The sequence below is a fragment of the Globicephala melas genome, chromosome 11 (genome assembly GCF_963455315.2).
Source record: "Globicephala melas chromosome 11, mGloMel1.2, whole genome shotgun sequence".
NCBI lineage: Eukaryota > Metazoa > Chordata > Mammalia > Artiodactyla > Delphinidae > Globicephala > Globicephala melas.
In genome coordinates, this window is record NC_083324.2 from 80,133,851 (window position 1) to 80,158,947 (window position 25,097).

At 41.2% G+C, this 25,097-nt stretch overlaps 1 pseudogene; it reads left to right on the forward strand.

Moving 5' to 3' along the window:
* The first annotated feature begins 9,013 nt into the window (after positions 1–9,013).
* LOC115849660 (small nucleolar RNA SNORA70) lies at positions 9,014–9,171 on the forward strand (annotated as a pseudogene).
* Positions 9,172–25,097: the final 15,926 nt, after the last annotated feature.

Genomic DNA, 25,097 nt, shown 5'->3' on the forward strand with positions numbered 1-25,097 from the left:
TCTGTCCTGGAGAAGGTTCCATGTGCACTTGAGAAGAAAGTGTAATCTGCCGTTTTTGGATGGAATGTCCCATAAATACTAATTAAATCTATCTGATCTATTGTGTCATTTAAAGCTTGTGTTTCCTTATAATTTTCTGTTTGGATGATCTGTCCATTGGTGTAAATGAGGTGTTGAAGGCCCCCACTATTACTGTGTTGCTGTTGATTCCCTCTTTTATAGCTGTTAGCAGTTGCCTTATGTATATATATATGTGTGTGTGTGTGTGTATACGTATATATATATGTGTGTATATATATATATATATATATATATATGTAATTGTTATACTTTCTTTTTGGATTGATCCCTTGATCATTATGTAGTGTCCTTCCTTGTCTCTTGCATCATTCTTTATTTTAAAGTTTATTTTATCTTATATGAGTATTGCTACTCCAGCTTTCTTTTGATTTCCATTTGCATGGATATCAAATGGAATTTCCATTTCCATCCCCTCACTTTCAGAGTGTATGTGTCCCTAGGTCTGAAGTGGGTCTCTTGTAGACAGCATATATACGGGTCTTGTTTTTGTATCCATTCAGCGAGCCTGTGTCTTTTGGTTGGAGCATTTAATCCATTCACGTTTAAGGTCATTATCGATATGTATGTTCCTATGACCATTTCTTGTTTTGGGTTTGTTTTTGTAGGTCCTTTTCTTCTCTTGTGTTTCCCACTTAGAGAAGTTCCTTTAGCATTAGTTGCAGAGCTGGTTTGGTGGCGCTGAATTCTCTTAGATTTTGCTTGTCTGTAAAGCTTTTGATTTCTCCGTTGAATCTGAATGAGATCCTTCCCAGGTAGAGTAATCTTGGTTGTAGTTTCTTCCCTTTTATCACTTTAAATATATCATGCCACTCCCTTCTGGCTTGTAGAGTTTCTGCTGAGAAATCAGCTGTTAACCTTATGGGAGTTTCCTTGTAAGTTATTTGTTGTTTTTCCCTTGTTGCCTTCAATAATTTTTTTTTGTCTTTATTTTTTGTCGATTTGATTACTGTGTGTCTCCTTGGGTTTATCCTGCCTGGGACTCTCTGTGCTTCCTGGACTTGGGTGGCTATTTCCTTTCCCATGTTAGGGAAGTTTTCGACTATAATCTCTTCAAATATTTTCTCTGATCCTTTCTCTCTCTCTTCTCCTCTGGGACCCCTATAATGTGAATGTTGTTGCGTTTAATGTTGTCCCAGAGGTCTCTTAGGCTGTCTTCATTTCTTTTCATTCTTTTTTCTTTATTCTGTTCTGTGGCAGTGAATTCCACCATTCTGTCTTCCAGGTCACTTACCTGTTCTTCTGCCTCAGTTATTCTGCTATTGATTCCTTCTAGTGTAGTTTTCATTTCAGTTATTGTATTGTTCATCTCTGTTTGTTTGTTCTTCTGTGTCATTGTTAAACATTTCTTGCATATTCTCGATCTTGGCCTCCATTCTTTTTCCAAGTTCCTGGATCATCTTCCCTATCATTATTCTGAATTCTTTTTCTGGAAGGTTGCCTATCTCCATTTCATTTAGTTGTTTTGCTGGGGTTTTATCTTGTTCCTTCATCTGGTAAAAAGTCCTCTGCCTTTTCATTTTGTCTATCTTTCTGTGAATGTGGTTTTTCTTCTATAGGCTTCAGAATTGTAGTTCTTCTTGCTTCTGCTCTGCGTGTATGTCTTAAATTTTCATACCATCTGTATTAGTAGGACAGATTCCTGGAAACTGAGCTGCTGAATCAAAAGGCACGGAAATTTAAAATTCTAATTGTCTTCTAGTTTCCTTCCCATAAGGTTGTACCGATTTCTGCCCACACCAGCATGTTATGAGATAGTCTCTTTGCTTACAGTGGAGCCAGTGTTGACATTTTCATATTTAAAAATTTTTGCTAATTATTTTCATTAAAAAATTTTAATGATTGCATAACAGGTCTTGTTCTGCAGGTGACATACATTGTCCAACCTTTATTAGCAGATGGGCATTTACTTAGTTTTCTGTTGTTACTTAGTTTCCTTTCTTTTGCCTTAGTTTCCTCTTTATTTTATTTTATTTTACTGCTGCATAAGTAGTGTTAGACTAAAGATTCTCTGAACATTTGTCCTTATGTGCTAGTGGATTCATTACTGTGAAAACGGTTCTGGGGTTGAAGGGTATTATTTACAGTCAGCTCTCTGTATCCGTGGGTTCTGTATCTGTAGGTTCTCCATCTGTGGATACAGAGGGCTGCCATTTTTTAGAAGGGTCTTGAGCATCAGTGGATTTTGGTATCTGTGCGGAACAACTGTAGTACTAATTTTAATGCATATTTCATTACAGCATTTTTAAAAAAAATTTAAATTTTGGTTGTGTTGGGTCTTTGTTGCTGCATGTGGGCTTTCTTTAGTTGCGGCGAGCAGGGGCTACTCTTCGTTGTGGTGTGTGGGCTTCTCATTGCGGTGGCTTCTCTTGTTGCAGAGCATGGGCTCTAGGTGTGCGGGCTGCAGTAGTTGTGGTAGTAGTAGGCGGATTCTTAATCACTGCGCCACTGGGGAAGCCCCCTTACTGCTTTTTAAGAAGGCTGTTATTCTTTACATTTACCTTGGCAGCAGTGTATGAACTTTCTCCTTTCCCACATCCCCAGGAGAGAGAGTTATTATCTGCTTTTATTTTCTCTGGCCAGTAAAAAATGTCTTGGTTATTTGAATTACACTTTTTCTTACTTAGTAATTTTGAATATCTTTTTGTTGTTATTTGTTTGTTTGTTATTGGGATTTGTTTTCTGTGCATTTCCAATCCTGTCTTTTGCCTGTTTTTCCTGTTGGGTTGTCTGTCTTTTGCTTATCAATTTATACATACATACATACACACACATGACACACTGTCCTCATTAAGAAATCTAGCCTGACCCTCAGATTCTAATTTACTTCCCTAGGTTTTCTTACAGTGTTTTTTATTTTTTACATTTAAGTCTTTATCTTTGTTTTTAAAAATATGATGTAAAGGGAAGATCTTTATTTTTCTCTAGAGCAGTGCTGTCCAGTAGAAATAAAATGCAAGATACTTAAGTAATTTTAAGTCAAAGTTGCATTAAAAAAAGTAAAAAGAAACAAGTGAAATTAATCGTAATGTTTTATTTCACCAACTTAACCCATTATATCAAAAATATTTTTACATGTAATCCATTTTAAGCAATTATTAGTGGGATATTTTATGTTTTCTCAGACTAAGTCTTTGAAATCCAATGTATATTTTACACTCATCAAATCTCAATTCTAGACTAGGTGCATTTTAGGTGCTCAGTGGCCACATGTGGCTAGTGGTTACTGTTGAATAGCATGCATTAGATGGCTTAGATGGATGGCTAGTTGTGCTAGCTACATTTATTAAATAATCACCCTCTTTTCATTGAATTAAACTATCACACTTGTCATATCTGAAATTCTTTCATAGTGAGATCTGTTTCTGGATTTTTGATTCTATATTCTAATCTTCTATTTATCTCTTCTTAACACCAACACCATAGATTTTATTTCATTGATTTTATAGTATTTTCTGAAATCTAGACAGGCAAGTCTCTCTTTCCTGTTATTTTTATACTTTTTCTTAGATGTTTTTGGACATGTATTCCGTATACACTCTGAAATCATTTTTTACTGTTCCCTCCCGTCAAAGAAAAAGAGAAAAACCTATTGTGATTCTAAACAGAAAAACATTAAATGTATAATTTAATTTGGGTATTGTTGGCATTTTTTATGTGTCTTCCCAGCCAAGAATGTGGTTTGCTTTCCATTTATTTAGGTCTTATTTTATTTCTTCAATAGATCTTCATTTTTTAAAAAAAATTTATTTAATTTTAGCTGTGCTGGGTCTTTGTTGCTGTGCACAGGCTTTCTCTAGTTCCTGCAAGCGGGGGCTACTCTTTGTTGTGGTGCGCGAGTTTCTCACTGTGGTGGCTTCTCTTGTTGCGGAGCTCGGGCTCTAGGCGAGCGGGTTTCAGTAGTTGTGGCACACGGGTTCAGTAGTTGTGGCTTGTGGGCTCTAGAGCGCAGGCTCAGTAGTTATGGCACATGGGCTTAGTTGCTCCACGGCATGTGGGATCTTCCCAGACCAGGGCTCAAACCCGTGTCCCCTGCATTGGCAGGTGGATTCTCGACCACTGTGCCACCAGGGAAGTCCCAAGATCTTCATTTTTAAAAAACAGATTAATTTAGCATTTTTTTGGGCTGTTATGAATTTTTGGCTGTTTTTTTGGCTGTTACCATTTTTTTGGCTGTTTCTGATAAGCATACCAGGTGCTTCATTGCTTGGATAAAGAAGTAAGAAATAATTGATATTTGATTATTTCTCATATCTAGACCTCCATCACAATCTCTTACTAGTAGTAGTAAATTTTTAATTATAGAGTTCATTTAAATATTAACTGGCACTCTGTGTTTTCATAGGTTTCCCCAGACAGTTCTTGTGCATTTGGCCAGAGAAGCTCATTTGAGATCTGCTAATCTGTATGCTAAAGTTTCTCAAAATTTGTTTCTGGCTTATATGTCTCTCCTGAAACTCACACATCTGGAGTTCAACATGTATGAACTGAGATTTTTCCCTCTCTCTCTTTCACAACTAATGTGTTACTGAGTTCCAGGAATTCTTCTTAACTGCTGCCCTTTTCTCCCTCCCTAGAGTATCGAAGAATTTGTAGATATTTTAAAAAACTACTGCAGAGATTAAAGGGTCTCAATTTATAGAGCCTTCAGAAGTAAATTTCCCTGCCCTTTACATCGCCTGTGAAGGTGCTCTTTTGGTTTGAACTGCTCAGTCATTCTGTTGCTCTCACGAGTACCCCTTTCCATGTGCTAATACAGTTACTAGCACTGATATCTATCCTTTTCTGTCTGAGAAGATAAAAAAAATCCTAAATCCTAGGGCACATAGAAGGAAACCATGTACTGGGAGGGGGTTATGTATTAGTTTCCTAGCATTGCTATAACAAGGTATCACAAACTGGTGGCTTAAAAGAACAAAATTTATTTTCTCACAGTTCTGGAGGAAGACTGAAATCAAGGTGTTGGTCAGGTTGATTGCTTCTGGAGGCTTTGAGGGAGAATATGTTCCATGCCTCTCTCCTAGCTTCTTGTGGTGGCCGGCAATCCTTTGTTTCTTGGCAGTCTCTCTCTCCACTGTCACATGGTGTTCTCGTTGTGTGTCTGTGTGTCTGTGTCCATGTCCAAAATTCCTTCTTCTAAAAAGAACATCAGTCATTGGATTAATGCCCACCTTAATCCAGTATGCCCTCATTTTAACTTGATTACATTTACAAAGACCCTATTTCCAAATAAGATTGCATTCTGAGGTTCCTAGTGGACATGAATTTTGGGGGGACACTATTCAACCCAATATAGGGTATAAATTTTAAATTTCACTGGTGTCTGTAGATACTTCACCAGAGAGAAGTTTCCATGACACTGCAATATCCAGATGTCCTTGATGTAGACATTGAGTTGGTCAGTGGACTAGTCAGATTGTAGAACCATGGCTGCTACTTGTTCATATGCAAATATTTGGTTATGGGAAGCTAAGAGAATTAGTACTAAGTAGGAGAAGTTGAAAATAGTAACTGGCATGAAGATGATTTTTCTAACCACTTTTACGTATGCTCTCATTGTCAGCTGAGCCTGGGAAATTTGCCACTTTTGATCATCTGACTCTGTGTCGTGATACCACCTTGCTTGATTACTTGGTGCCAAGGGGATCATACCAGAGGTCATCCCTGGTATTCTTTGGTCTGTAGGCAAAGCCTTTTTTCAAATAACACAAGTGCAAGATGTGCTTATCTAAGTGGCACTTCAGTAGAGGAATCATGGGATTGTCAAGCTGTCCTCCACTGCCCTTACTTGATATGCATAGAAGAGGCACTTTTACCTCCAGGAAAGATTGCAGAATTTGGTTTTCTTGATTCTCAAGCTGGCTCTGTTTTAGGGAGGGGATCAAAAGGAGAAGTGGCTGCTCCTAGTACAGTGAGTATGTAGTAGGTATTCTATAAATGTTTGTTGAATTAAGGAATCTTTTTCTCATAGGGGTAGCTGTTGGCATAATACATAGCTAATATTTATCTATATAGTGCTTTGTCTCCTTTGACTTCCACAACATTAGTATGTGGAAGGTTTTATTACTTCAGCTCTTCCCACTGCCAAATTATCATCCATCAGAACTAAGTTATTGTTATTTGTAGTTCCCTAAATCTAGTGCCCTATTTCACAGCTTGATGCCTTTGTTTTCCTGGATTCCTCCTAATCTTGCTCCCACCTCCAAGTTGTTAATATTTTTCTTTGCAAAACTTCTGTACTTTTATAGTGTTCTTGAACTATTGATTTTTTTTTTTTTTTTTTTTTGCGGTACACGGGCCTCTCGCTGCCGTGGCCTCTCCCGCTGTGGAGCACAGGCTCCGGACACGCAGGCTCAGCGGCCATGGCTGACAGGCCCAGTCGCTCCACGGCATGTGGGATCCTCCCGGACCGGGGCATGAACCCCTGTCCCCTGCATCGGCAGGCGGACTCTCAACCACTGCGCCACCAGGGAAGCTCCTATTGATGTTTTTATATCTGTCCTCCACTGGACTAGGAACTACTTGAGAGCAGAAATTGTCTTTGTTTTCCCATTGCTTCACAGTGTCTGACACACAGGAAGCCTTAGCTCAAAGAAGGAAATCAAGGCTTGGAATGAATGAGTAATTTGCCTGAGGTCACACAGCTGGTGTATGGCAGAGCCAGAGGAGAATCTAAATCCTTAACCACTCAACAACTATAAAGAAGAAAACACTGCACGGGTGTCAGGAGACCCAAGGACTAACCTTGAGTTGGCAGCTCTTGTGTTATCCTACCTAGGTGAGATTCTTTACCTTTATGGTATCAGTATTTCAGTTCTTGTTTGTAATGCGCTTTTTAGGACCATCAACCAAAGGTTCTTTTTGTATGCATTTCTTCCAAGGAAATTGAAAAAGTCTCAATTCCCTATAGATTCCTTTTAAGAGAAGTCGCTGAAGAGAACTGTTGGCTATAATGAAGGTATGAAGAACTTCCTTTTCTGGCTCAAGAGTATCCCTCCTATGAGGAGTTCAGACTAGGTGTTCTATAGGGCCCTTTTGGATTTTATATTCCAAGTCTTTCTACCTCACCTGAATGCTCTCCGTTGATGACTACCCTTTATTCTTTCTTTCCCTCATCTTCATGTTGAGATGGAACGTTTCCTCAGGAGCGACCGCCTTCTGCTCTCCATGGTCCTGAAAAGATGTCTCTGGGCTTCCTGAAAGTTTGTGTTTCCCAAATGCAAATTTGAGTTTTGATTGGTTCTTGAAGAAAAAGAAGATGGCAGATGATCTGCTAATGACTTACTGGAAAACACAGGAGAATGAAAGGCACTACCCAGGTGGTAGAGTCAGATCTTCTGTTATTTTGCATTTCTCCATCTCTCCCTCTTTCTTTTGGCTGCCTCAGTGAGTCCAGCTCTGCTTCTCTTGTTGCTGAGGTCTCAGACCTTATGATTTACTCTAGAGGTGCTGGCATAACTGAGCTCAGATTTAGGATTAAGGAGATTAGGACTGGAGAAGGATTAGCTAGGTTCCAGAGGCTGATGGGTTTATCTGTCAGAGAGACTTCAGGAGCTCTGTATCTCTCACACTCAGACCTTTGTCCGCCCTGGGAGCAACACAGTGTTGTCACTGATCATGCCCTCATTCACTTCAGTGAATCCCTGAGGAGCTAGAATGTCCTCCCTCCCATCCTAAGAATTCCACTGCTTAGGAAGTGACCCAAAAGTGATAGCCTCTAAAGTCCTCTCCCTGTTCTCATAGAGCACCACAGAAAGATTCCAGGTGGAGATCCTGACCCTTAGGATGTGAAACTACTGGAATGAAATTTTTTTTTCCTTTCTTTCTTTTTTCTTTTTAAAGGGCATTTTCTTTGCTGTTGATATCCAATGCTTCACTGCTTTGTTAATTATGTTGTAATTCCTCTCCTGTATCCCTCCCATTTAATTAATTGCCAGTTTCTGACATTTCTAAACATCTTAGCTGTCCCCTCCTTCCTTTTCCACTTTGACTGTCCTATTTCAGGCCCTTCCTTATACTGTGGCAACTGACTCCCTACCTTTATCTGAGCATTTGGTCTCACTCCCTTGCCTCACTCCCAGTCTTTCCTCTGTACTGCCTCCTCGGTGATATTTCTGACTCAGAACTCTGTAGTATTCCCCTACTCAGTCATCCTTGATTGTGACTTTTATCCTTCACTGATTGGGTAAGACCTAAATCTCTCTGGAATGGCTTACAAGTCTGTTTATGATCTTGTTCAGTGGGCTGTCCTAACTTTATAGGTGGGAGATTTGTGAGGAAGAACAGACCACTTGTAGAGAAATAGACACTGCATCTTTGTGCACTTAGGTATATGGGGGACTCCATATGTGATCCCATTCAAATGTAAGGAGAGAAAGTTTAAAACAGCTTTCTACAGTCTTCGTTTTGGCTGGTGAAAGGAGCAAAGTGATCCTTCTTGTTTGTCAAACTGAGCACTTTCTAGGGAAGCCAAGATCTTTGCAAACTGCTCATGGAAATTACTCTTTCTCTTTGCAATAGATGTGGGCCATGGACCACTGAGGACACTCATTAAGCATGTACTCCTCAAATATTGAAGGAAGAGTCCATCAGAAACAAACTTTTATTGAGAGGCTGTGTTAGGCATTGTGCTAGGTCCCATGGATACCAGTGAACAAGACATAGTCCCTTCAGGAATCCGAGGTCATAGCTGGGAAAAGAGACAGCTAATTCCAAAATGTTTCTCCAGAGATATAGCCAGTTCCAAACTAACTGTAGTCTTGATCATAATTCCTTTATTTTTTTATTTTTTTCATAACTCCTTTAGAGTTATTGTTTTCATAGTCTTTTTTCTTTTATCAGTCTTTATAGTGCTTCCTCTTTTTTGCTTTCAAATCAGAATTTAACAAAGCCTTTATTGGCCCTGCTGACCTATGTAGCAACAATCTTCCCTTTGCTGCAGTGAGAGAAGTGGTCTGCATTTATTTTACTTTCCTCAATTCTCATCTTTCCCCATGGGGGCCCAGCGTGCAATGGTTGCAAACAGCAGCCTCCTCAGTAGTGTGTGCAGCCTGTTGCCTGAATGGGTTGCCCTAAGGGACCTTGGAGACAGCCCTTTCCAGTGGACATTCATGACTGGCATGCTGCCCCCAATCTAGGCTCCAGACAGGTATGTGCGGCGTCTTTGGAAAGCCCCAGGGCACAGTGGCCAGGGTCCACATTGGCCAAATCATAATGTCCATCCACACCAAGCTACAGAACAAGGAGCATGTGATTGAGGCCCTCTGCAGGGCCAAGTTCAAGTTCCCTGGCTGCCAGAAGAGCTACATCTCCAAGAAGTGGGGATTTACTAAGTTTAACGGGGATGAATTTGAAAACATGGTGGCAGAAAAGTGGCTCATCCTGGATGGCTGTGCGGTCAGATGCATCCCTAATTGTTGCCCCTGGACAAATGGTGGGCCCTGCACTCTTTAGAGTTTTGACGCTGTCCCCTTCTTACTCATGCCCACCAATAAATCCTACTTTCCTGTCAGAAAACAAATTCTCATCTTTTTTTGACTTCTGCAGTCCCACTTCTTCTCGCCACTTAATTTACACTGTCTTCCAGTGGTCCTCAGAGGCCTTTCCTTAGTCTTCTCTATGGCACCTGACACCACTCATGGTGCTCCCTCAGTCTCAGAGCACTGTTGGATACCGTCCAGTCTGCTCAGTCTCTCCCTTTGTCCCCACCACCTCTTCCCCCTGCCCTCCCCCACCTGCCTCTCCCATGAACCTCTAACAGACTCTTCCTCAACACCCTCCTCACATTCCCAAGATAAGGTGAATCAAACTTTGAAGTGAAAAGAAAGTTTTATTTGGACATCATCTGCATTTCTTTTTTTTTTTAACATCTTTATTGGAGTATAATTGCTTTACAATGGTGTGTTAGTTTCTGCTTTATAACAAAGTGAATCAGCTATACATATACATATATCCCCATATCTCCTCCCTCTTGCATCTCCCTCCCACCCTCCCTATCCCACCCCTCTAGGTGGTCACAAAGCACCGAGCTGATCTCCCTGTGCTATGCAGCTGCTTCCCACTAGCTATTTTACATTTGGTAGTGTATATATGTCCATGCCACTCTCTCACTTCGTTCCAGCTTACCCTTCCCCCTCCCCGTGTCTTCAAGTCCATTCTCTATGTCTGTGTCTTTTTTTCCTGTCCTGCCCCTAGGTTCTTCAGAACCATTTTTTTTTTTTAAGATTCCATATATATATGTTAGCATACAGTATTTGTTTTTCTCTTTCTGACTTCACTCTGTCTAGGTCCATCCACCTCACTACAAATAACTCAATTTCATTTCTTTTTATGAGCCCCACTCTTGCCAACACCTTGATTGCAGCCTTGTAAGCACCCTGAAATAGATGACCCAGCTTATGCTGTGCTTGGATTGCTGACCCACAGAAACTGTGAGATGCTGTGAGATCCTCTTGTTTGGGGTAATTTGTTATGCAGTAATAGATAATATATTCTGATGTATGGAAATGCCAACTGCCCAATAACTGGAGGCCTGGGGGCCCATGGCAAATTATAGACTCCTTTGCCAAGTGTTAAAAACACCACTGATCCAACTGGACGATGATTTCTTGCAGCCCCACTTGCTGGGAGAAGAAGGAACCCCAGGTTCTAATTAGCTTATTATTCAGGCTACCCAGCATGAGCTCCCGGTGTTATTTTCAGACAGTTCTGCTTCTTGCATCATAAAGATAATAGAATAACACTAGAGTGAGTTAATAAGGTTAGGACAGTGGGTTATAGACCCTCTTATGTAGGGATGTGTTTTTCTATTGAAATCTCACTATGAGGAGAAAGAGTTATTGAAGGTACTAAATAAACTTAAGAGAAAGGAGTTTCCAAGAAAATGTCAGTATCTTAACTGAGAAGTAGTTTTGTGACCTCAAAGGGCAGGAAACAGGAAGCTGTAGGTAAGCTGTGGTAGAAGTGAAGGCTGATTTCTAACCAAATAAATTTCAAGAGAAAAAACCAAAAAGGGTCAGTAAGTTAGGAGACATAGCAACCAAAATCAGTGAGTACATCTCTTTGAATCCTGGTTTAAACACCTCAGTTTTTAAGAAAAAAATATAATTAGGGAAGTGTGAACATGTACTGGATATTTGATGATGTTAAGAATTGTTATTTTTATTTACTTATTTATTTTTTTTATGGTACGCAGGCCTCTCACTGTTGTGGCCTCTCCCGTTGCGGAGCACAGGCTCCGGACGCACAGTATCAGCAGCCATGGCTCACGGGCCCAGCCGCTCCACGGCATGTGGGATCTTCCCGGACCAGGGCACGAACCCGTGTCCCCTGAGTCGGCAGGTGGACTCTCAACCACTGCGCCACCAGGGAAGCCCAAGAATTATTATTTTTAGAAATGATATTGTAATTATGAAATTTATAAAATTAATTTTAGGGATACATTAAAAATATTACAGATGGGGCTTCCCTGGTGGCTCAGTGGTTGAGAGTCCGCCTGCTGATGCAGGGGACATGGGTTCGTGCCTCGGTCCAGGAAGATCCCTCGTGCCGCGGAGCGGCTAGGCCCGTGAGCCATGGCCGCTGAGCCTGCGCGTCCGGAGCCTGTGGTCCGCAACGGGAGAGGCCACGACAGTGAGAGGCCTGCGTACAGCAAAAAAAAAAAAAAAAAAAATTACAGATGAAATGATATATCTATAATTTTGTTTAAAATATCCAGCATGTACTGGGGGAGAACTAGGCGGGAATATAAATGATGCAAGGTTGATTCCAGCTATATGACATATGGAAAAGGCAAAACTATAGAGACAAGAAAACCTAGTGGTAACTGGTGGGGTGGGGTGGGATGGGGTAGGGAGATAAATAGGCAGAACACAGAGGATTTTTAGGGCAATGAAAATGCTTTGTATGCTATAATAATAATGAATATATGTCATACATTTGTTCAAACCATAGTATGTACAACTCCAAGAGTGAACACTAAGGAAAACTATGGACTTCATGATTATGATGTGTCAATGTAGGTTCATCCTTGGTAAAAAATGTACCATTCTGGTGAGTGGTGTTGATAATGGGGGAGACTGTGTAAGTGTGGGGCAGAGGGTATATGGAAAATCTCTGTACCTTCCTCTCAATTTTGTTGAAAATCTAAAACTTTTCTAAAACAAAATCTTTTAAAAAATTTAAAAAATACACATACAAAGCAAAAAAACCCAAAAAAACAAAATAAAACCTGTTCAGTAGAAGGACTCAATAGCAGAATTGAGCGGGCAGAAGAAAGAATTTGAAGATAGTTCAATAGAGTTTATCTGGTATGAAGAATTGGAAGAAATAAGAATAAAAAAATATGAACAGAGCCTCAGATACTGTGGGACAACATTAGTACCAACATATGCATAATAGGAGTCTCAGCAAAGGAGGAAAGAGAAAAAGCAGAAAAAATAAAGAAATAAAGGCTTAAAACTTTCCACATTTGATGAGAAACTTGAATCTATACACTCAAGAGATGTAAGATGATCCACACACACCAAGACACATTATGGTCAAAAGATTGTGAACAAAAGAAAGGAGAAAAATTTGCAAGCAGTAGGAGAAAAAGCTCATTACATATTAAACACACACCCACACACAATAAGAATAACAGCTAACTTCTCATCAGAAACAATAGAGACCAGAAAGCATTGATACATTCAAAATGAAAAGCAAAATAAAGCTAAACAAAAACACAGAAACCACCAAATAACCTGTTAACAAAGAATCCTGTATCTAGCAAAACTATGATTTGAAACTGAAGATAAAAACATTCCCAAAGACACTGAGAGGATTTATTGCTAGCAGATCTGTTTTACAAGAAATACTATAGTTAAGTTCTTTAGGCTGAGAAGAAATGACACCAGACAATAACCCCAATCCACATGAAAAAAAGAGCACCAGGAAAGGTAATATGAACATAATTATGAAAAACATTATAAATATATTTTTATCTTATCTGACTTAAATTATATAAAGCAATAATAAATTTATTGCATTGGGCTTCCAACATTTTCAGATGTAATATATATTCATGTGAATAATTGGACAAAGGATGGAGGAGGGAATGGAACTCTTTTGGAGTAAGGAAATGACAAAAATGGTAATTTGAATCCACAAGAGGAAGAGTACTGGAAATGCTAAGTACAGGGTTTAAAATGAAAGGCTCAAGTATGTTTTTTCTCTTTTCTCAGCTTCTTTAAAAGAAAATTATATAAATCAGTATGATGCTATGTTATAAATATAGCTTTGTAATATATGTAGATGTAATATATATGACAATAATAACACGAAGGAGAGGAGTTATAACAAAACTATATCAGAGCAAGGTTTCTGTGCTTACTGGAATTAAATTAGTATTTATCCAAAGTATACTGTGATATGTTAAGGTAGAGATTGTAATTCCGAAAGAAACCACTATAGTTCAGAATTACACTTAGAAATGAACAAAATAATTTATATGGCTCCTAGCAAAATATCTACTTAATAAAAGACAATAAGGAAGGAACAGAGGAACAAAAAGACGTGAGATACATAAAAAAATGAAAAAAAAAGGTAAACAAATCCACTCAGATAAAAAATAACATTAAATGTGAATGGATTAAACATACTTAGTTTTCTGTGCTATATAATAAGTGACCACAAACCTAGCCCCCAAATCAACACACATTTATTATCTCACAGTTTCTGTGGGTCAGGACTCCAAGTATGCCTCAGCTGGGTTCTCTGCAAGGCTGTATTAAGGTGTCAGTTGTGTTCTTAACTGGAGGATTGACTGTATGATCCACTTCCACACTCACTAAGGACGTCAGTAGAATTCAGTTCCCTGTGGTTATAAGACTGAGGGACTTGACTTCTTGCTGGTTGTTGGCTGGAGGTTGCCCTCAGCTCCTAGTAGCCACCCTGAGCTCCTTGTCACATGGGAGCCTCAACATGGCTGCTGCTTCAAAGCCAGCACAGGAGAGTGTCTCAACAAAGTCTACTAGCAAAATAGACTCTGTGGCAATGTGATCATAGGCATAACATCCCATCACTTTTGCCATATTCTCTCCGTTAGAAATAAGTCAAAGGTCCCAGAGACAGTCGAGGGGAGGGTTATAATAAAAGGGCATAAATATTAGAAGATGAGGATCGTTAAGGGTCATCTTAGAGTTTGTCTGCCACAGAGAGAACTTCTTTAACCTGATAAAGAGCATTTATGAAAAAACCTAACATCTTAATGGTGAAAGAATGAATGCTTTCCCCCAAGATTGAGAACAAGGTATGTCTGCTGCCACCATTTCTATAAGCATTGTACTAGAGGTTATAGCTAGTGCAATTAGAAGAAAAAAAAAAAGAAGACATCTACATTGGAAAGGAAGAAATAACGCTATCTTTATTTGAAAATAATGTGATCCTGCATTTTGAAAACCCTAAGGTACTCTCCCAAACACACAGATTACTGGAATGAATAAATTAATTCAGCCAGATAATACAGTACAAGATTGTGGCAGATAGATTCTAAGGTAACCCCTATAATCCCTGCCTCCTGGTGCTCATTCATTTGTGTGATAACTTACACTTGAGGCTCTTGACCAATGGACTATGGCTAGGGTTATGGGATATCACTTATGTGATTACATTACATAGGATTGTCACTTCTATCTTAGAAAGAGGCTTTCTTTAGTGGCTTTGATGAAGCAAGCAGCCATGTTGGGAGGAACATGGAAAGTAACTGAGGGCTGCTTCTTGGAGCTGGGGTGGCCTCTGGTCAGCAATCAGCAACAAGCTGAAGCCCTTCTTCCTATAGCCACATGGAATTGAATTCTGCCAACAGTTTGGGAGCTTGAAAGCAGATCCTTCTCTTGTCAAGTCTTGAGATGGCCAATACCTTGATTGCAGGCTTGTGAGACCCTAAGCAGAGGACCCACTAATCTGTGCCCAGATTCCTGCCCCACAAAGCCTGCAAGACAATAAATGTTTATGGTTTTAGCCATTGAATTGATGGTAATATTGTTATGCATTAGTAGAAATGTAATATGTATTTTAGTACCTGAAAGTGGGATATTGCTATAACAAAGACCTACAAATGGAATAGCAGGTTTGGAACCAGGCAGTTGGTAGAGGCTAGGAGAATTTTAAGCATGGTGGGGGACTTCCCTGGTGGTGCAGTGGTTAAGACTCTGTGCTCCCAATGCAGGGGGTCCGGGTTTGATCCCTGGTCAGGGAACTAGACTCCACATGCATGCTGCAACTAAGAGTTCATATGCCTCAACTAAGGAGACTGTGAGTTGTAACTAAGGAGCCTGCCTGCTGCAACTAAGACCTGGCGCAACCAAATAAATAAATATTAAAAAAAAAAAAAGGGATGCGGGTTCGTGCCTCAGTTCCGGGAAGATCCCACATGCCGCGGAGTGGCTGGGCCCGTGAGCCATGGCCGCTGAGCCTGCACATCCGGAGCCTGTGCTCCGCAACGGGAGAGGCCAAAACAGTGAGAGGCCCGAGTACCGCAAAAAAAAAAAAAAAGCATGGTGAAGGGAAGTCCCTGGTGGTCCAGTGGTTAGGACTCAGTGCTTTCACAGGAAAGGAAAGGAAAAGAAGAAGGAAAGGAAGAGAAAGGAAGGAAGGAAGAGAAAGGGAAGAAAAGAAAAAGGGAAGAAGGAAGGAAGGAAGGGAAGACTCCCTCTTGCGAGAGCATTGGAATCACAGCTAACTGCTGAACAATCATCGACAGGAAGACACTGGAATTCACCAAAAAAGATATCCTACATCCAAAGACAAAGGAGAAGCCACAATAAGATGGTAGGAGGGGCACAGTCACAGCAAAATCAAATCCCATAACTGCTGGGTAGATGACTCACAAAATGAAGAACACTTATACCAAGGAAGTCCACCCACTAGAGTGAAGGTTCTGAGCCCCACGTCAGGCTTCCGAACCTGGGGGTCTGGCAACCGGAGGACGAATTCCCAGAGATTCAGACTTTGAAGGCTAGCGGGATTTGATTGCAGGACTTCGACATGACTGGGGGAAACAGACTCCACTCTTGGAGGGCACACACAAAGTGATGTGTGCATCAGGACCTGGGGGAAGGAGCAATGACCCCATAAGATACTGAACCCGACCTACCTGCTAGTGTTGGAGGGTCTCCTGAAGAGGCGGGGGGTGGCTGTGGCTCACCGTGGGGACAAGAACACTGGCAGCAGAAGTTCTGGCAAGTACTCCTTGGCATGAGCCCTCCCAGAGTCGGCCATTAGCCCTACCAAAGAGCCCAGGTAGGCTCCAGTGTTGGGTTGCCTCAGGCCAAACAACCAACAGGGAGGGAACCCAGCCCCACCCATCAGCAGTCAAGGGGACTAAAGATTTACTGAGCTCTGCCCACCAGAGCAACACCCAGCTCTACCCGCCACCACTCCCTCCCATCAGGAAACCTGCACAAGCCTCTTAGATAGCCTCATCCACCAGAGGGCAGACAGCAGAAACAAGAAGAACTACAATCCTGCAGCCTGTGGAACAAAAACCACATTCACAGAAAGATAGACAAGACGAAAAGGCAGAGGGCTAGGTACCAGATTAAGGAACACGATAAAACCCCAGAAAAACAACTAAATGAAATGGAGATAGGGAACCTTCCAGAAAAAGAACTAAGAATACTGATAGTGAACATGATCCAGGACCTCAGAAAAAGAATGGAGGCAAAGATTGAGAAGATGCAAGAAATGTTTAACAAAGACATAGAAGAATTAAAGAACAACGAATAGAGATGAGCAATACAATAACTGAAATGAAAACTCTGAAGAGAAGATCAAACCCACCACAACATTTTCTTCAGCCAAATTCTAAACCACAGCAAGGCCCTAACTCTCTTCAATTCTATGAAGGCCGAGAAGGTGAGGAAGCTGCAGAAGAATAGTTTGAAGCTAGCAGAGGTTGGTTCATGAGGTTGAAAGAAGCCGCCTCTGTAACATGAAAATGCGAGGTGAAGCAGCACGTGCTGATGTAGAAGCTGCAGCAGGTTATCCAGAAGGTCTAGCTAAGACCATTAATGAAGCCGGCCACACAAAATAACAAATTTTCTGTATAGATGAAACAGCCTTCTATTGGAAGAAGATGCCATCTAGGACTTCCATAGCTAGAGAGGAGAGGTCAATACCTGGCTTCAAAACTTCAAAGGCCAGGCTGACTCTCTTGTTAGGGGCTAATGCAGCTGGTGACTTAAACTTGAAGCCAGTGCGTATTTTCCATTCCTCAAATCCTAGGCCCTTTAAGGTTTATGCTAAATCTACTCTGCCTGTGATCTGTAAATAGAACAACAAAGCCTAGATGAGAGCACATCTGTTTACAACATGGTGGACTAAATGTTTTCAGCCCACTATTGAAACTTACTGCTCAGAAAAAGATTCCTTTCAAACTATTACTGCTCATTGCCGATGCACTTGGTCACCCAGGAGCTCTGATGGAGATACACAATGAGACTTTCCCTTCACTCCTGCTTTCCCTGTTTGCTCATGGACCAATGACATGGTCTTAGGTATGTTGGGTCATGCTGGTAAGGGCAACATCCCAGGCACAGCAGAAAACAAAGATCAAGGAGACCTGGATGCTTGGACATCCTCGTGGTGCAGAGCCACCCTAGCAGCCCTGGAACTGCCTGCCTCACTGTCATGGGAGCCACACACTAGCTTCCATCCTGTGAGACCACTGTTATTTGGGTTTCTGCTGCACATACTGAATTAATACATATCGAGAGAATAGGACTTCCCAGGAGTGTGTGGCCATGGTGGTCTGTTCTGGAGATGAGCAGAGATATATTTCGTGTCACCTCTGTGGGCTCTTGGGACATTACTGTGAGTTAGAGAAAGGGAGAACTGGGCCAGAGGGGGCAGCACAGGGAGATTGGAGATTGTTACCCTCCTCATCTTTCTAGCCATGGGGTCTGGCCTAGGGAAGTGTTTGGGTCACCGGGTGTTAGATTTGGCAGTCCTTGTTTCTTCACTTCCTGTCCTCCTTGCAGACCAGACCTCCTGCTCATCCTACCTAGGACTAGAATCACTGCTGGTCACCTCCTCATTACCCTGTCTGATGACAGGGATTGTGGAGGTGGAAATCTAAAGGATTAACCCCTCAGGTAGAAAAGGAGTGCAGGGTCATTCCGCCTCAGATTCCGTGAGGAGTGTGTGCTTCCCCCAACTGGTTTGAACAGCTGACTTTTGGATAGTTGACCTCCGGTCCCTCATATCCTGTGCCCTGGTGATCATAAAATTCTATCACTTCACTGTATTCTCTTTATTACAAATGAGTCACTAGGTCCAGCTTATACTCCAAAGGTGGGAATTACACAAGTGCATGAACGCCAGGAGATGGGAATCACATCTTAGAAGTGTGCTCACCACAAGGGGGACTCTGGTAACCACCTGAAAGTGTGGCATCTCACATGGCTGTAGCCAGGAGTGCAGAGATCAGAGCTGAGGTCCAAGGGATTTTGTATTCATCCCACAGGAATACAGGACAAAATTATGATGCCAGAAAGGTAGCCCAGTCTTCTAGGTAATTTGGGGAATGGAAGAGGCAAAAGGCTAGGTAGAAATATAAAGGAGAGGAAATAAAAGGACACCCAGCAGTTCTAATAGTTAGTGTTCTCACTTATTTTCTTATGTTTCTGAGAATTTGCAGAAGTCATTTTGTTTAATAGTTACATGGTTTAATAATCAGCATGACCTTAAATAACTTAGGAAATATAATGAACCGAGGGATGAGGAAATCACATGACTCAGGCCTGACAAGTCAGGTTACCACGTTGTACCACATCCACCTAGCAACAGGGACTGGTCCAAGGGTAGTCTTTCCTCTCCAGTACTTTATGTATGCTCAATGTGAGAAAGATGTTTATCTTTCTGCTAAAGTTGTGAAAGTGGGTAATGTGAGGGGGTTAGAGATCATATTGTCTGTCTTCCCCAGGAACAGTGAAAGAGAAGAGAAATTGAGGTCTGATGACAAGTTTGAGTCTCTGGGTCCATTCATGTCTCTAATTGGCCTCACCCCTGGCCTTCCCTGGTAAATCAACATGTTAAACCTCTTTTGCCAAAGCTAGATTCATTCCACTTTTGTTAACTTGTAAGTGAAAGAGTCCTCTCACAAGAAGGCAGACTTTTCTGTGATGTTGGGTATTTAGATAACACTCGTTCACATATTATTAAGACTTTATTTTTGTAGAGTAGTTTTAAGTGCACAGCAAGATTGGGGGGGATATACAGAGATTTCCCATATACTCCCTGACCCCATACATGCATAGCATGCCCCATTATCAATGTCCCCTGCAGACTGGTGCGTTTTTTACAACTGATGGACCTACATTGACACATCATCGTCACCCACAGTCCATAGTTTATATTATGATTCACTCTTGGAACTCTACATTCTGTGGGTTTGAACAAATGTATAGGAACATGTGTCCATTATTATAGTATCAGACAGAGTGTTTCACTACCCTAAAACACCTCTATTTTCTGCCTACTCAAATAGGTAAAATACTACCTATTTTTCTCCCAGTCTGTGTCTTGTCTTCTCATTCTCTTGACATTGCCTTTCTGTGAGCAGATATATTTAATTTCAATGAAGTCCAGCTTATCACTTGTTTCTTTTATGGATTGTGTCTTTGGTGTTTTGTCTAAAAAGTCACTGCCATACTCTAGGTAATCTAGGTTTCTTCCTATGTTACTTCTAGGTGTTTTACACTTTTGCATTTTACCTTTAGGTCTGTGGTCCATTTTGATTTAATTTTTGTGAAGGGTGTAAGGTCTGCATCTAGATTCGTTTTATTGCTTATTGTGTTTTTTTTGCATGTGCATGTCCAGCTGTCCCAGCCCCAATTTTCTTTTTAACATCTTTATTGGAGTATAATTGCTTTGCAATGGTGTGTTAGTTTCTGCTGTATAACAAAGTGAATCAGCTATATACATATATCCCCATATCTTCTCCCTCAAGCTTACCTCTGGGCTTTCTATTTTGTTCCATTTATCTATTTTTCTGTTTTTGTGCCAGTACCATATTGTCTTGATTACTGTAGCTTTGTAGTATAGTCTGAAGTCAGGGAGTCTGATTCCTCCAGCTCTGTTTTTTCCCCTCAAGACTGCTTTTGCTATTGGGGGTCTTTTGTGTCTCCATACAAATTTTAAGATGTTTTGTTCTAGTTCCGTAAAGAATGCCATTGGTAATTTGGTAGGGATTGCATTGAATCTGTAGATTGCTTTGGGTAGTATAGTCATTTTCACAATATTGATTCTTCCAATCCAAGAACATGGTATATCTCTCCACCCATTAGCATCATCTTTAATTTCTTTCATCAGTGTCTTATAGTTTTCTGCATACAGGTCTTTTGTCTCCCTAGGTAGGTTTATTCCAAGGTATTTTATTCTTTTTGTTGCAATGGTAAATGGGAGTGTTTCCTTAATTTCTCTTTCAGATTTTTGATCACTAGTGTATAGGAATGCAAGAGATTTCTGTGCATGAATTTTGTATCCTGTAACTTTACCAAATTCATTGATTAGCTCTAGTAGTTTTCTGGTGGCATCTTTAGGATTCTCTATGTATAGTATCCTGTCATCAGCAAACAGTGACTGTTTTACTTCTTCTTTTCCAATTTGTATTCCTTTTATTTCTTTTTCTTCTCTGATTGCCGAGGCTAGGACTTCCAAAACTATGTTGAATAATAGTGGTGAGAGTGGACATCCTTGTCTTTTTCCTGATCTTAGAGGAAATGCTCTCAGTTTTTCACCATTGAGAATGATGTTTCCTGTGGGTTTGTCGTATATGGTCTTTATTATGTTGAGGTAGGTTCCCTCTATGCCCACTTTCTGGAGAGTTTATCTCATAGATGGGTGTTGAATTTTGTCAAAAAGTTTTTCTGCATCTATTGAGATGATCATACGGTTTTTATTCTTCAATTTGTTAATATGGTGTATCACATTGATTTAATCTCATAGCGTTGTGGTCAGAAAAGATGCTTGATATGATTTCAATTTTGTTAAATTTACTGAGGCTTGATTTGTGACCCAAGATGTGATCTATCTTGGAGAATGTTCCATGAGCACTTGAGAAGAAAGTGTAACCTGCTGTTTTTAGATGGAATGTCCTATAAATATCAATTAAATCTATCTGGTGTATTGTGTCATTTAAAGCTTTTGTTTCCTTATTTATTTTCATTTTGGATGATATGTCCATTGGTGTAAGTGAGGTGTTAAAGTCCCCTACTATTATTGTGTTACTCTCGATTTCCTCTCTTACAGCTGTTAGCAGTTGCCTTATTTACTGAGGTGCTCCTATGTTGGGTGCATATATATTTATAATTGTTATATCTTCTTCTTGGATTGATCCCTTGATCATTGTGTAGTGTCCTTCCTTGTCTCTTGTAACATCCTTTATTTTAAAGTCTATTTTATCTGATATGAATATTGTTACTCCAGCTTTCCTTTGATTTCCATTTGCATGGAATATTTTTTTTTCATCCCCTCACTCTCAGTCTGTATGTCTCCGTAGGTCTCAAGTGGGTCTCTTGTAGACGGCATATATGTGGGTCTTGTTTTTCTATCCATTCAGCAAGTCTGTGTCTTTTGGTTGGAGCATTTAATCCATTCACGTTTAAGGTCATTATTGATTTGTATGTTCCTATGACCATTTTTTAATTGTTTTGGGTTTGTTTTTGTCAGTCCTTTTCTTCTCTTGTGTTTCCCACTTAGGGAACTTCCCTTAGCATTTGTTGCAGAGCTGGTTGGTGGTGCTGAATTCTCTTAGGTTTTGCTTGTCTGTAAAGCTTTTGATTTCTCCATTGAATCTGAATGAGATCATTGCCGGGTAGAGTAATCTTGGTTGTAGGTTCTTCCCTTTCATCACTTTACATATATCATGCCACTCCCTTCTGATTTGTAGAGTTTCTGCTGAGAAATCAGCTGTTAACATTATCGGAGTTCCCTTGTATGTTATTTGTCGTTTTTTCCTTGCTGCTTTCAATAATTTTTCTTTGTTTTTAATTTTTGCCTGTTTGATTACTATGTGTCTTGGCATGTTTCTCCTTGGGTTTATCCTATATGGGACTCGGTGCGCTTCCTGGACTTGGGTGGCTCTGTCTTTTCCCATGTTAGGGAAGTTTTTGACTATAATCTCTTCAAATATTTTCTCGGGTCCTTTCTCTCTCTCTTCTCCTTCTGGGACCCCTATAATGCGAATGTTGTTGCGTTTAATGTTGTCCCAGAGGATTCTTAGGCTGTCTTCATGTCTTTGCATTCTTTTTTCTTTTTTCTATTCTGTGGCAGTGAATTCCACCATTCTGTCTTCCAGATCACTTACCTGTTCTTCCACCTCAGTTATTCTGCTATTGATTCCTTCTAGTGTAGTTTTCATTTCGGTTATTGTATTTTTCATCTCTTTTTGTTGTTCTTTAATTCTTCTATGTCTTTGTTAAATATTTCTTGCATCTTCTTGATCTCTGCCTCCATTCTTTTTCTGAGGTCCTGGATCATCTTCACTATCATTATTCTGAATTCTTTTTCTGGAAGGTTGCCTATCTCTACTTCATTTAGTTGTTTTTCTGGGGTTTTATCTTGTTCCTTCATCTGGTACATAGCCCTCTGCCTTTTCGTCTTGTCTATCTGTGAATGTGGTTTTTGTTCCACAGACTGCAGGATTGTAGTTCTTCTTGTTTCTGCTGTCTGCCCTCTGGTGGATGAGGCTATCTAAGAGGCTTGTGCAGGTTTCCTGATGGGAGGGAGTGGTGGCGGGTAGAGCTGGGTGTTGCTCTGGTGGGCAGAGCTCAGTAAATCTTTAGTCCCCTTGACTGCTGATGGGTGGGGCTGGGTTCCCTCCCTGTTAGTTGTTTGGCCTGAGGCAACCCAACACTGGAGACGACCTGGGCTCTTTGGTAGGGCTAATGGCAGACTCTGGGAGGGCGCACGCCAAGGAGTACTTGCCAGAACTTCTGCTGCCAGTGTTCTTGTCCCCACGGTGAGCCACAACCACCCCCCGCCTCTGCAGGAGGCCCTCCAACACTAGCGGGTAGATCTAGTTCAGTCTCCTCTGGGTTCACTGCTCCTTCTCCTGGGTCCCGATGTGCACACTACTTTGTGTGTGCCCTCCAAGAGTGGAGTCTTGTTTCCCCCAGTCCTGGCAAAGTCCTGCAATCAAATCCCACTAGCCTTCAAAGTCTGTTTCTCTAGGAATTCCTCCTCCCGTTGCCGGAACCCCAGGTCGGGAAGCCTGAGGTGGGGCTCAGAACCTTCACTCCAGTGGGTGGATTTCTGTGGTATAAGTGTTCTCCAGTCTGTAAGTCACCCACCCAGAGGTTATGGGATTTGATTTTGCTGTGATTGTGCCCCTCCTACCATCTTATTGTGGCTTCTCCTTTGTCTTTGGATGTGGGATATCTGTTTTGGTGAGTTCCAGTGTCTTCCTGTCAGTGATTGTCCAGCAGCTAGTTGTGATTGTGGTGTTCTCACAAGTGTGAGTGAGAGCACATCCTTCTACTCCTCCATCTTGGGTAGGCTCTGTGTGACTTCTAATATTCTAAATTTGTTAACGTGGGGACTTCCCTGGTGGTGCAGTGGTTAAGAATTCGCCTGCCACTGCAGGGGACACGCGTTCGATCCCTGGTCTGGGAACATCCCACATGCCGAGAAGGAAGTAAGTCCGTGCGCCACAACTACTGAGCCTGCACTCTAGAGAATGTGAGCCACAACTATTGAAGCTCGTGTGCTTAGAGCCCGTGCTCTGCAACAAGAGAAGACACCACAAGGGGAAGCCTGCACAACACAACAAAGAGGAACCCCCACTTGCTGCAACTAGAGAAAACCCACGCACAGCAAGGAAAACCCAACGCAGCCAGAAATAAAATAAATTTATAAAAAAAATTTTGTTAAGGTGTGTTTTATGGCCCAGAATGTGATCTATCTTTGTGAATGTTTAATGTGAGCTTGAGAAGACTGTGTATTCTTCTGTTGTTGGCTGAAGTAGTCTATAGATATTGATTATATCCAGTTGATTGATAGTGTTTTGAGTTCAATTATGTCCTTACTGATTTTCTGCCTGCTTGCTCTGTCCATTTCTGAGAGAGGGATGTTGAAGTCTCCAACTAAAAGAGTGGATTCATCTATTTCTCTTATCAATTCTATCAGTTTTTGCCTCACATCGTTTGACCCTCTGTTGTTAGGTGCATTCACAGTAAAGATTGTTATGTCTTTTTGGAGAATTGACTCTTTTATCAGTATGTGACGACTTTTTTGCTATTTCTGATAACCTTCCATGTGTTGAAGTCTGCTGTGTCTGAAATTAATATAGCTACTCTTGCTTTCATTAGACTAGTGTTAGCATGGTATATTTTTCTCTATCCAGAACCTCTGTGCCATGAGTTGGGTTCTCCCCATCATGCTGCCAGATCAGTGTTACTCCACAAGGTAGGAGCCCAGGGCCCAGCATCTTAGGGTGACCTCACGGTCAGAGATAGAGTGGTGGGTTGCATGTGTCTTTGGGGGAATATGAGGGGATGAATCAGAAAATTCAGACATTTTGCAACCCTCATGGGACACTCCAGCAGCACACATGTGACCATCCTGGGAACAGACAGGACAGTTGAGTTGGGGGGAGAAAGACACCAGCCTGGACGTGGGGTCTGGGATAATCTCCTGTTCCTTGGATATCTGTAAGTTCAGGTTGAGACAACTGAGAGTAAGAGGCTCCAGGTTTCTGGGTTGGAGAACACCACTTCCGGTCCTGACCTGTGTGGGGGCCGAGTAACTCAGAAAAGCTGGAGTCAGACCTCCAGACAGATTGAGGATGAGGCAGAGAGCAAGGCCTGAGAGAGAGAAAATCGCCCAGAATATAGTGCCCATTGCTGCCGCCGGGGTCAAAGGGAACTGCTAATCAGTTACTTCGGGGATTGTCTTCCCCTCCATACCTGGAGAGACTGGATGCCTTAATTGTCCTGAGAGAAGGGCGGGCCCTCAGAGTCACTCTCTTGGCACAGAATCTG